Below are 13,458 nucleotides of genomic sequence, written 5' to 3' on the forward strand. Positions count from 1 at the left end.
AGAGATGTGTGTAAACATCATCCTTACCTGCTTGGGTTCCCACCTTCAGTTTAAACTTTGGGACAGAAACTCATCTCTTTGTCTAAGCACCGAACATGAGTAGATGCCTGTGGGTGATTGATTATCCCCTGGGAAGAAGCTTTGTGGCTAGGTAGGTGGTCACTTCATTTTCAATAACTTTCAAAACCAGAATGAATAAAACACACATGAGACAAAAGAGAAAAGTAGCGGGTAGAAAATCATTCATGTCCGGTGTGCATCCCAGGCTGGGAACACCCTGAAAGTTCAGAAGAAGGCAGAGTGAGCCAAGGAGGAGGTCAGACCATATGATATCACCAGTATAAGACTGGTCTAGGAGCTGTAAGAATGGCATCTTATATGATTCAACCTGAGAGCTGGCCTGGAGTGGTAAGCAGGCTGTCTTTTGGAGGAGGTTGGGGTTTGCTTTTGCTGGGGCTTGGTTTGGTGAGGTAAGTAGGTTTGGGGGAGGAAGGATGGAGGCAGGAAGCTGGGACGGGGTTACCAGAGTTGGGGGGCAGTCCATGGCAGGCCAGGACTGCCAACTGTGCTTCTAGTCGGGTGCTTTGGGGGTGAAGAGGAGGGATGCTCTTTTTTGCTACGTGCTGCTTATTACATTTTTCCTTGTATAAGAGTCATATGTACTTATTGTACAAAAATTGGAAGAGACTGAAAAGCGTGTAGCATGAAATAAAAGCCTCCCTCAAATTCAACCGCTAAAGTTAATCTATATGAACTTTTAGTTCATAAAAATAGTAAAATTTTCCTCTGTCGATATTGTTTTAGAGTGAGGCCATGCTAGCTACATAATTTTTGTATGCTGTTTTTATTTTCCTCCATTTTATGTGACAGTAATTTCCCCCTTTTTATTAACAACTCTGTAAACATCATTTTCATCAGTGGCTGGGCCAGAGTGTGCCTCCCTTATTGGTGAATGTTTAGTTTACTTCCGGCATCTTGCACTTCAAGCTCTGTGTGCAATTTTGAATGTCGTCTCACGATGGCAAGAGCCCCCGAGGAGGCAGGGCTGGAGGTCCACTCAGGTGTTTAATGGGCAGAGTGGGACAGCGTAGGGGCCCTCGAGTCACGTGCTTCGGAGTGAATCCTGGCACTGCCATCACAGCCAGAAATGGTACAGTTTCCTCTTTTCTCCGTACTTTGCTTTCTTCATCCATAAAAGGGAGTTTGCGGTTGGGTGTTTTTAAACCTCCAAAGCAATGAGAAATTCTTAAATTGGAGGAAGGGGGAATGGTGCTTATTCCCAAGAGAGTATTGTTATGGGAACTGTCCAACCTGGATGAATTTAAATAAATCAAATGATATATGTAACCTGGCATCTTTTTTTTTTTTTTTTTTTTTTTTAAAGCAAAAAGGTATGAAGCAGGAAGTGGTAAAGTAAATGGGAGGGGAACTCGAGCAGCGACAGGTTAATCTTTGGCTGTGAGGATTAGTTTGATTTCCCTCTAATTATCTGCTAGATTAAAAGAAATGAAAGATCAAAATTAAAGCCAGTCTTAGTAATCATCCGAAAGCTCTTGGTTATTACACCGAATGGTGGGCAATATTCTCCAGCTGCTTTCTTTCCCTTTCTTTTGACTCATTTTTTAATTTTTTCCTTCGCTTTAAGGTGGCATAAGAACCCCGGCAATTGTCATCACAGAAGCTAATGTGAGGGGTGGGAAAGGGCAGAGTCCGACCAGCGCAGAGTGGGGTGATCCGCCTCCATGCTCATCCTCCGCTGGTGCTCGCATCACGCGCGGGAATCCGCAGCCCTCCTCGTCCAGCCGTGGAGCTGGTTTTTCGACCTGTGTACTTCCTGTCAAAGTGGATGTCTTCATTCTCTTAAGGAGGATGGCTTTCTTCCTCCAGACTGTCCGTGCCTCCATGGCACCTCGTGCATGCACAAAGGAATGAATGAGTGCTATGTGTGGGCCCCAGCCTGGTGGCTGGGTCAGGCGAGACTCTGAGTCTCCGTGAGGCGCAGGATGCAAGGGAGCACCATCGGCAAGGTGAGCAGGATGGAGGCAGTGAGAGGGGCCTAGGCAGAGAAAACAAGTACCCATGAGAACCGCAAGGCAGGACAGAACAGGAGGCTCTCGAAGCACAGAAAGAACTCTAGCTGCGTGGCTCATGAAAGCTCCGAGGTGGAATCAATCCAACTGTCCACTGACAGAAAAATGTGCTCATCACGGCTATTCACTCACTGGAACTACTGTGTGATCATGGAAATGCACGAACTATAGCTCTGTCCACTGATGTGAACGTGGAGCCAAAGCAGCGAATCACAGGAGAAGCTCTCCAGTGTGGTTCCAATGAAATAAAATCCCAAACAGGCCACACAAAACTTTGTTTCGTACGGATGTAACTCTAAGTGGCAAAAATATGAAGCAAAGCAAAGAATAAGGATTGATCAGAGAGTTTAAGATGGCAACTTCTGGACCCAAATAAGGAGGGGGAGCTGTGACATGCCAGGGGCACAGAGGGACGGTCGAGATCCTGACTGTGCTCTCTTTTTTAACCCGGGCGCTGGCTGCATAAGTATTAGAGTTATTCTTTAAATGTGTGCTTCCGTTTTTGACGCTGTTCTGAATGTGCAATGTATCACGATTTTACATGTAAAATAAAGCATTCCAGCCTGGCAGTGAATAAGCAGGGAGGGTGTCAGATGCCGCGGGATCTACTGGGCCAGGCCAAGCATTGGGCTTTTCATCCTAAAAGCCACGGACGAGTTTTAAACAGCGGGGCACCACGGCGAGATTTGTGTTTTTGAAAAGATCGCTTTGGCTGCCGCAGCGTAAAAACCAAAGTGCAGAGAGGAAAGGGCGGGTGCAGGGGCAGCAAAGAGTTTTGACAGGCAGTGGCAGGGATGGAGAGAGCGTTGCCTTCAGGAGGCTTCGAGGAGCATGAGGGATAAGACTTGAGAATGCATTGGATGTGAGGGGCGGGGGTGGAAGAGGCGTCTGGAAAGAGGCCGGTGGGTGTAGCAGCTGTTGGTACCGGGGAGCCCGGGAGGCCTGGCGAAGCAGTAGCTTTGTGGGGGCATGAGGCAGGGTCATGAGACTTCCAGGTGTACTACTAGGTGGCTGGGTACATAGGCCATCGGGGATGCATGAGGGCATGGGGCCCGTTATGAGAATAAGTGTTCTCCAGATTAGACCCAGGCATCCACGTGGGCAGACCAGACACTGTCACCGAGTGATTTAGGGGCAACTGGTGAAGTGGGGTGAGAAGGGACTGGATGTCTGGCTTCAGACCCTGATCTGCCCCTCTTTCTGGCACGTTCTTTAACCGTTCCCAGCATTTACTCTGCGGCAGCACGCTCACGGGGCTTGCCCTGCTCGCTGGCTCAGTTGCCGGCCACAGAACCCTCCTGTCTTCAAGGCCCCTTTCGCAGATCACCGTGTTGTCTTAATTTACTTTTAGGCTTTTGGAGTTGGGCAGGTGCCTTGGTACCCTTCACAAGCACTTGGCCTCGTGCCTGGCAGGACGGGTGGCGGAGGAACTAAGCTCGTGAGGCAGGCAGAGAGGGTTTCTCTACAGCACCCGCTTCGGGGCGGGGGGCAGGGCTTTCCCCAATCGCCCTCCTCTTCTGCTCCTTATCGTCACCCCCATCCCCACCCCCATACCTGTGCCGTGTTCTGCAGTTCACACAGTCATTTCCAAGCCAGTGATCTGACATAAAATAATCCTCACCCAGCCATGCAAAATAGGCAGGTGCGAGTCCTTAATCCCATTTTACAGGCAAGGAAACCGGGACTCGGAGAGACGTTGCGGTTGTAGGGGAGGGGTTTGCCGGTGATGGGGACGTTTACCTGTGCGTGCAGACCTACTAGCCGAGGCCTCCGGTGGGCCATGTTTTGGCACGCCCCGACCCCTTCGAGGTGCTGCGAGGCTCATGGACTGGAATCTTTCCTCTTAGGCCAGATCGGGAAGCGGCACCGGGATCCTCTGCTGCACGGAAAGGCCGAAGGGGAGGAAAGGACCCCAGGGGACGTTTACAACCATAGCTTCAAAGATTGCTATGCGGGGGTGGGAACAAGCGCTCCACAGCCCCAGTGAGCAGAACAAGGACACATGGCAGAAATTTGCAGAGAGGTTTACGCTCAAGGAAAGAAGGAACCAAAAAAAAAACCCAACCTTACATTGCCTGAAATATTGAAGGTTGGGTCAAAGGAGCAGTGAGTTCCACGTGGCTGGAAATATTCAGGCCGAGACTAAATGGCCGCACATCAGGAAGGAGCGCCAGCTCTGGGATCACAGACCTCGGTTCGGTTCCTGGTCCTGGGATCCTGGGCCAGTCACCTAACCTTTCGGAGCCCCGGTTTTCTCATCCGCTTGGTGGGATAACAGTGAGTTAGTTGTGAGGACCGACTCGGGGCCACAGCACATCTCTGGGTACTCTCACTCCACAAGTATCTCTCGAGTTCCTACTAGGGACATGACATCTGTCATCTGGTTTAGTGGTCACTAGTTTGCGTGCAGGCCTGCTCCTAACGTTTGTGGGGCCTGAGAAACCATACACATCGCAGTCCCAGCCTCCTGCCAGCCCCTCCCCCTCTCCCAACTCCATACGCACTCGGCAGCACACCCAAGCCTGGTGCACACCACCCCTCAGAAGCACCAGTCGCTCTTGGGAGGGTGGACTCCGGCCACTGAGGAGGGCACTTCCAGGGTCCTGCATACCTGGAGCCGGTGTCTGGAGGGCATGGGGCACGGCCCCCATGCGGGTATATCTCCTCGGCCTAGAGGACTCCTTGCCCCACAGACAGGGAGCGGCCAGGGTTGGGCTGAAGCAGGACCCTCTCAAATGCAGAGCCTAGGGCAGTGCCCAGTTGCCAGGTCTAAGTGCAGTATTTTCTGCAGGGTTCTTAAGTGGTGCTGCTTAGTTATCATTGGGTGCTGGGCCGAGAGCCGTTCTGGGGCCTCAGTGGCAGGCTCACAGGAAAGGGCAAAACCAAGAAACAGGGGAAGAGGAAAGGGGAGTCGGGACGGGTTGGACAAGACCAGCAGCTCAATCATAATCAGGGTTCTTATTTCCACGGCAGTGGAGGGACTCTACGGGCCGGGCACTGCGCTAAGAGTCCCTGGGCTGTGGCAGAAGGAGGCTCCTGACTCTGGGTATCCAGCCAGTTTCAGGGAGAGCTGAGAACACAAGCGCTTCCCCCGGGAGTGGGGCTGGGGCCGGGGCGGGGTGAGGGAGAGAGCGGCAAGGACATGGCCTCAGCAGTGTAGCCTGGAGTTTCGGATGGAACTGCAGCCTGAGCAGAATAGCCAGCATGGTGGCTGGGATGGCACCGCTGGCATCAGACTCTGTCTTTGAGTCAGCAAGACCACCCTAGATCCCCTTTGGTGTCTGCTAACGTCCTCCTGGCTGAGGCTAGCACAGGCCCTGGGCTGGACGGAGGCAAAGTCCTTGGATGCAGCTGAGCAGGGCCAGAGGGATGAGGCCATGAAGGCTGTAGATGGGAAGCTCCCAGACCTTAGTGGGTTGTTGCTAACACGGGATCACCTGGGAGGGGAGGCATGGGGCGTTGTTAAAGCCCAGATCGCTGAGTTCCGCCCTGGAGTCCTGATTCACTAGCATGTCTAACAGGGCCCCAGGTGATGCAGATGCTGCTGGTCCGGGCACAAACACGACACTTCGCGAACCACCTGCCTGCCAGCCGCCTGTCCTTACATCTGTCCCAGACCACCAGAGGACTTGACCTCTGAGCCCCTGTGGGGGTTTGGCACTGTGCTCTCGCTTGGGTTGTCAGTAGGACTCATTCTTACGCCAAAGAGATGGCCGACGCCCCGGCGAAGCAGGCCACTGGAGACGGTTTGCCAATAACGGAGAACAAAGACGCCCAGTGTCATAGAACTCTGCCCACAGGGGTCACGTATACTGCATGGGGTCACAGAGCTGAAAAAGTGAAACAGGGCCGCTTCATAAATTCATATTTTTATTAATCTGTTTCCTTTCCCTACCTTTCTGTGCGGGTTTCTTAAGACAAGTGAAATATTAAATGATTGTAAAAATCTAATCTTTAAGGCACAATCAAACCCTCAAAACAATTTTGCTAATGAGGGGAAAGTTTGCATGTTTTTCCATCACCGCGTCCTCTTCCAGCGGTTTGCAGAAGTCCTAGACGCATCCTTAATTTTCTCTCAGCCTTTCTCCACAGCAGAACAAGTGGTGGGGAAAATTTTTTCCCTAGGCAACAGCAACATTTCTGTCTCATCCGTTTGGTTTTCTGCTGTAACGCGACAGCGTGTGGGGCTGCTAATTTGAACTTCGGTCCTTCCAGGAATGCAGCATTCATGATCAGTAAATATATCAGGTTGCAGATTTTAGCCGTTTAATTACCGAAAATGGGGATGCTTGCTTGCCGCATGAATATTTTAAAATGGAACAATAGGCAAATTGTATTTCACTCCCAAATTTCGCCGTAGTTCTGAACCGCTTCAGATTTCAGCATCTTCTGCTCACCGGATGTTGCAGGGATGTTTTTCTTCAGGGAACTTTTTCCCGAACCATGGATAAGCCCAAGATGCTTACAGGGAACAGGTCATCTTAGCACCATGAGTTTGTCCTTGCATCTCTTAATCTCCTTGATGGAAACGGAAGGTGAACCAGTGCTTTTTATAAAGGAGGATGTAGCATTGAATAGTGGAAAAGACAAAAGGTCCGGGAATCCACTGCACCCGGCTTAGAATCTTGACTTTCCTCCTGCTCAAGGTGACACGTGGGCAGGTACTTCTCCGAGTCTCCATTTCTTCATCTGTGAAACGTGAATAATAGTAATAGCTACTTAGGATTATTGTGGTCCTTCAATGAATTATTAAAGTATTTAAATAAGTAGCATAATGACTGGACATGATGAACATTTAATAAGTGGTAGTTATTTTATAATTATCCTTTCTGTTATTATATGAAGTACCTATCACAGTGCTGAGCGGATTGGAGTTCAGTAAATGGTAATTATTGTCAATATCATCATAATTATTACAGATGGACAGATATTAGAAATACATTTTTCTACCATGCAAAAATGTGTTTTATATTTTAAGATTTTTGATCCAACAGGAATTTATATGAGTAAATGGACAGCTTAATAAAGTTTATCAAGATCGAAGTAAATGAACAGTGCTCGCATAAATAGTTTAATTAAGATAATCCCTCATGCAAAACATTTGTTCAATTTGTGCCTCAAATTGAAAATGGGTCCCATAGATTTTCAGGAACTCCTCTCTGCTGTACCAGAGGTATCAGGAGCTTAAGTAAGACCGTCTTCCATGGAAAGGCAGCTCGGACCATGGGGATGACCTGGTCTGAGAGTCAGGGTCCCGGGCGATAAGCCCTGCAGTGGCCTCTGAGCTTGACCTTGGACAAGTCCCCACACTTCTCTGGGCTGTGGTCGCTTCATCTCTGGAGTCTGCTATGGTGCGAAAATGCTGCGATTCCCTAAGTGCATGTGATTTATTCCCTTTAAAAAGAGATGTAAAAAAATTAAAGAGAAGATTTCATCTTTTAAAAACCCTCAGACTCTGCAAATTTTGCCAGTTGCTTTTAAACCACCAGGTATTAGGTGCTAGATATTTGCGGGTGGCTTAATTGGAGGTTGTGTTCATTATCTGGAGCGTATGTGCTTGCACTAAATGTGTTTTTGACAGTCTCTCACCATCCGGCTTCTTGCTTCCAACCAGAATGATTTGCTTCTCCATCGCATTCAGAACACTTTAGTCCTGGTTGCGAACATTAATTAGTTGGAAGAAAAGAAACAAGATTGTGTTGCTAAAAGTAGTTTTGATAGAGTAGGCCATTTTTTGATGCTGTTGTAATGTGAGGGCTTCATGAGAGTGATATTATAAAGCTTTGCATTTATTCTCTGCCCAAGTTCATTGCTGGTATCTTTGAAATTGAACAGCACCTATGATCCGGGACAGAAAGGTGCTCATCTCTGCACTTAGCTAGTGCAGTGTCTCCCGTGGTTTCAATCTTAGCACGTATTCTACTGGTTTTTTGTTGGTGGGAAATCTTTCCTCTGGCCTTGGAAGCCTGTTGGCTTGGCCCGTGATAGGGTAATAGTGTGAACGCATGATATCGGTGGAGGGGACAGACAGATATCACCACCGGATAGGGAAGGGACGCTGGCGTGGGAAACCTGGGTCCTAGTCGTAGCTCTGCCCCCCTTGACTTGCTTTGCTCCCCGACGCTGTCAGTCAGGCACTGTGCCGGGGCCTGTGGATGTGAAGGTAATTCATCATGGCTCCTCTGCCCAGCTCTGTCACCTGGGCTCTTGCCATCTCCTCACTGAAGGCTTGAGCTTGACTGCCGAGGAGCCTTTCTGTTCTAACGTTCTGTTGGCTCAATTATTGATCGTAATAGTAACCAGTCTCAGGCGTGTTATTTAGTAGGCATTTTGCTAGAACTCTGGCAGCAGGCAAATCTCTGGATGAGTTCCAAATTACAGATGGCCCCAAAAAGCGCGCTTAGTTTTTGAGCATGGTTATACCCCACATAGGGTTTCTTGTTGGCTTTTGTGTGTTTAGGGGTGGGGGGAAAGGTTAGTCTTCATTCACTGGTTCTTGGCTCTTTCTTAGAAGTTGGGAAATGCTTTAGTTAATTTTCTATTCTGGGCTCTTATTGGTATTCAAAAGGCTCTCTGTATTACCTCAGATAAAGATCTCGGGACGGTAGGGCATGCACCTACAATCCTCCTGATTTACGATGTAGTCACTTGAAGTTGTGCTTTCTCTGCTGGTTCATTTACATTTGAGTTATTTTCGGGGCTCTCACTCCATTCATCCATTTTTCTTCTTAAACTATGTGTCCTAATCTGAACTTAAAGGGATTACATTCATGTAGCGTAATAATGTTTCGGTCTGTTTATCACATATTTGCTGACATTGAAACTTCTTTAAGAAAGAGCTGTGCCCCTTTCTGAGATTTATCTGTGCAACGGGGATCGTAATCGTCAGAGTCTTTGGAGGAGGCCCAATCGGCAGCTCTCTCTTCTGCCTAAATTCTGAATTGAGAATAAGACAAAGGAATAAAGAGGATAAGGGCCAAAATATCACCTTCATTATGAAAAAAAAAAGGTGATGTTGGAGAATGTGTCTTATGCCTGTGAGCAAATGAGCCTCCTGATGTTGAATCCAGAGTGAGACTCATGCAGGCAGGGGTTTCCCCAGGCAGGGCTGTGGGAACCGGAGCCAGGCCCCAGTGAGCAACAGGATCTGCGCTCCCGAGAGGAAGGGAGGGAGGGCTGAGCTGCTTTTGCCCAGTTCCTTCCTCCAAAATCACCCATCAAAAAAGGCATTTTCTTTCCTCATGGGTAGCGCTAGGATGGGGCAGAGAGAGGATGAAATTATTATCTTAAGGGGGCAGAAACATCAAGAGCAGAGAAACAGGGCCCACCCCCCGAAACCATCATAGTCGCCTCACAGGAAGCAGAGTCACAGGGGTTAAAGGGAGAAGCTTTCGAGTCTGACAGACCCGGGTTTCAAATTCTAGTCTCCACGTCCAGGCTGTGTGATCATGGAGGAATTCCCCCACCTGCTAAACCTCACCTGTAAAATAGGAGTGATAATCGGGTGTTATGAAAGTTAAGTGAGATAATCCATTAGAATGCTAGGCATATGGTAAGTGCTCAATTTAAAAACAGAAAGTCGGATGAGATTACATAGAGAAACATCCTTTGTAAATTACGCAATTTTATATCAATGTAAAGAAGTATTATTATGGTAGTGGTATTAGTGTAATATGGAATTCTTCTTGCTCTACGATCCTGTTAGTGCCTCCGATTTTTGGATTATTTAAATGGCTGAGGGTACCCAGTGGCTTGCTAGTCATCTTTTTTCTATCAGGTCTTGCATAGGAGATCCACAAGCCAGAAGGAAGGAAGAAATTAAATTAATTAGACACTTCCGTGCACCAGAATGACCATTCCTCTGATCTCAGCTATTTTTGTAGACTCTCCTGGAAGCTGCTGTGTAGTTCTGTAGCAGCCATTAGAAAGCGTTCACTCCATTTAATTTATGCTGAAAAATCATTAGCGGGACTTTGACACAGGTGTGGAGTGTTCACAAGCGGCTACCCGGCTGTCAGGCTTCAAGGAACAGCTCCATTTGCCGAAGGCAGCCCTTGAAAGTGCATTCAAGAGAGAAAGGGGGGTCGTGCCAGTGCGATCGTTTCCCTCTGCCTCCTCTTCGTCCTTCTCTGTCATCGTCCTCGACATCACACTCGTTGAGCGTTGCCGCGGCCAGCTGCTCTCCCGTTTAGTCTGTACCACGCAGCTCTAGGTGGTTTTATCATCCGCATGTCACCGTTAACAGCGGCAGAGTCAGGATTGGGAGCAGATTTGGATCCTTCCAAAGCCCTGGTCTCTTCGCTGGGAGCCTTGGTGACGGACTTCTCAAAGCCGGAAGGAGGCACATGTACGTCATGGCAGCTTCCCCGTCACTGATGTTTGGTACGAACCAACAGAGCGCCCATTTCCTTGGCAACTTTTGTTGCTAATATCCAGCGTCTGTCTAAGCCTCTGTTTCTCATCTGTAATATGGGGGTAATTGTAGCTACTTCACAAAGTTATCGAGAGGATTAAATGAGATAAGGTACTAAGGGCCTGGGATAGAGCTGGACGTGTAATAGTTGTTCAATAAATGCCAGTGCTAGTGCCACATGTGAAAGTGTCTAGCTTAGTGACTCGTTGTAAAAGTAGGCTCTCCATAAACAGTAGTTTCCTTTATTCCTTTTCACTTTACAATTCCTTCAATCCCTTGAAAGCACCGTTTCAGCATAACTAGGCTTTATAGCGGTGGATGCATGCTGATACAGGAACCACGCTGTGAGGGAAAAACAGGGCCTGGAGCTCTGCAGATACTAGAGACCACAGAGGGCGAGTCCCTTCTGTCAGCCTCCCCTGTCCTTGCTTAACGGGCGGCTCTGATCAGCCGTCCAGGATTGGATGGCGACACCTCCATGCAGCTAGACAGAGACAGGGCTGCCTGCCCGCCCTCTGGTTTCAGCAAACATTTTCTCATCTGCTCCCAGTGGTGGAGACAGGGAGTACCTCCAAACGCCTTGTCCCGCACTTTTTAAAAATTGAATTGATTGGAGTGACGTTGGTTAATAAAATTATACAGGTTTCAAGTGTACAGTTCTATAGTACATCCTCTGTGTATGGCCTCGTGTGTTCATCGCTCAAAGTCAAGGCTCCTTCTATCACCGTATACTTGACCCCCTTTGCCTTTTTCTTCCTCCCCCGCACCCCAATCCCCTTTCCCCCGGTAACCGCCTACTATCGTCTCTATGAGTTTTCGTTTGTCTCGTTTGTCCGTTTGTTGCTTTCATTTTTATATCCCACATGTGAGTGAAGTCATATGGTTCTTGACTTTTTCCTTCTGACTTATTTCACTTAGCAGGATGGTCTCAAGATCCATCCATGTTGTCACAAATATTTCTCATTTTCCTTTTCCACTGCAACTAGGTGACTCTAAGTCACACCCAGCAAATAGCGACATACGAAATGCACTTGTATTCATTTGTTATCTTAATAAAAATTATAGGTGTACATTTTCCCCATATTTGAGGTTTATCTCTCCAAACCCCAAAACTCCTTCCGTTTTAACTGTTTGGAGTTGAAATCTTTCTAAAATGCATTACACACCTGCTTCCTGAAATTGAAGAAACAGAATTTGACATTGTTTTCTCTTTTCTTAGTGCTTTGGGGTTAAGAGATGTGCCGGCAAACAGGCTTTCGAAAGCAAAACAAACAAATAATCTCCCTTCCAAAAAAAAAAAAAAAGATCCAGAAAACACAAACCCTGATTTGTATTGTTTTCCTATTTCCTTTGTGTACATATTCCTACGATAACTGATTTCAAGCTGTCAGTGATTTTTAACCTCCGGCTGGAGAGCTCCCTGCTGCAGGGGGCAGCGGAGCACGGGGGAGGGGACAGGGCCATTTGACCTGGGCACACCTGGCATTGGCTTCACTTTTCCCCCCTTGAGAGCTGGGCTACCCGGGTCAGGGGTCCCAAACTCAAGTGCTGTAGGGGACAAGCAGGTGACATAATGAAGTTAGACTGAGCGGACACTGGTAAACACCTAAAACAGAGATTTTCGAGCCTGGCCAGGGAACTTTGCCCCAGCCTCGGCCTCGCCTCAGATCAATTGAACCAGAACTTCTGGGCGAGCCACTAAGTGGAATGTTATTGTCATTTCCAGAAATCCCACAGGGAGGACAAGTCTGTGATAGGAGTTATTCATGGTGCTTCATAGCGGACTGCTTTTTTAAAAGGGCTTAGACATTCACTTTTAAAATAGTGTTTCTCTGGTATGGTCCTAAATGGAAACATTAAAGTTAGGGTGCGTTTGGGAAATTTTAAGTAGTTTAGTGTGGGTGGAGGGCGGGGGGCATAGGAAGCAGCAGGATCAGGTAGAGGAACTTGCAGCACTCAGATTACAAAGGATCTTCAGTGCCAAGCCAAGGAGCTTTAGATTTGCCCGTGGGCAGAGGGAAGGACCCTGTGGGCGCTTTAGGGGTGGGACAGCAACGACATGATCAGCTGCCGGGCACCAGGATCATTTGCGTTTGGTCCATTGAACAGATCATTCAAATTGCTCATCCTTCAGAGCAGACCCCCCTTCCCCCCTTCTTGTGTTCCTGCCCTTTCCACTGGCATATCTTACCTTTAATTACCGCTTTCAGTATTTTCACAGCCTAAACGGGCAGGAATGGTCCGATGCCTGGCGGCATTAAACCGAGGAGACCTCGGAAGACCTCCTTGGTTCACATTATTAACCTGAGTATTTCGCAGAGACTTTATTAAAAGAGATCATCTGGGATTCGGTTTCGGCTGTATATCCCGGAGAGAGCGCGGCCAGCGACTGTCCTTGCCCCCGACTCCCCGCCATGTGCGCATCTCAAGCAGGTGTCACTCAGAGCTCAGGGAGAGCCGGTTTCTAATCAGTTGCTTGTTAAACCACAGGCTTCCAGATCGTGCTGCTAAAATTACTAGTTTATTCAATGAAGAATCCCTGATGGTGTTTTTTTTTTTTTTTTCACCCTGAAAACAAGCATATCCGGTTCTTTGCTGCTGCCACATCTTTCCGAGACCGTTGTGGTTACTGTTACACGTAACTGTGTATGGTGCTGGGGGCAGAGCTGGGTGCTTTGCAAATCTTGTCTTGTTGAATTCTCGCAGACTCTCTGCAAATCCTGGTTTTTAGAAGAAGAAATCTGATGTCGAGAGGACCGGGGCACTACCCAAGGTCACACAGCGGTGCGGTCTGGCTCGGCCCTCGGCTGGGCCCATGACCGTATTCTTCACGACGCCCTCTCCTCTGTAATGTGCTCATTTTATCCACTTGCCTGTGGTTAATTGACCATGTTTTATGACATAGGAATTTGTATTTTACTTAAATAGCATCTAGAAAATAATAAACATAATTTT

At 48.1% G+C, this 13,458-nt stretch overlaps 1 protein-coding gene across 7 annotated transcripts in view; it reads left to right on the top strand.

Moving 5' to 3' along the window:
• TTLL11 (tubulin tyrosine ligase like 11) overlaps nt 1–13,458 on the top strand; it is a 211,464-nt gene that overhangs the window by 102,110 nt on the left and 95,896 nt on the right. The window lies entirely within an intron of this gene.

Source organism: Rousettus aegyptiacus, unplaced genomic scaffold (assembly GCF_014176215.1).
Source record: "Rousettus aegyptiacus isolate mRouAeg1 unplaced genomic scaffold, mRouAeg1.p scaffold_m13_p_3, whole genome shotgun sequence".
Classification (NCBI taxonomy): Eukaryota; Metazoa; Chordata; class Mammalia; order Chiroptera; family Pteropodidae; genus Rousettus; species Rousettus aegyptiacus.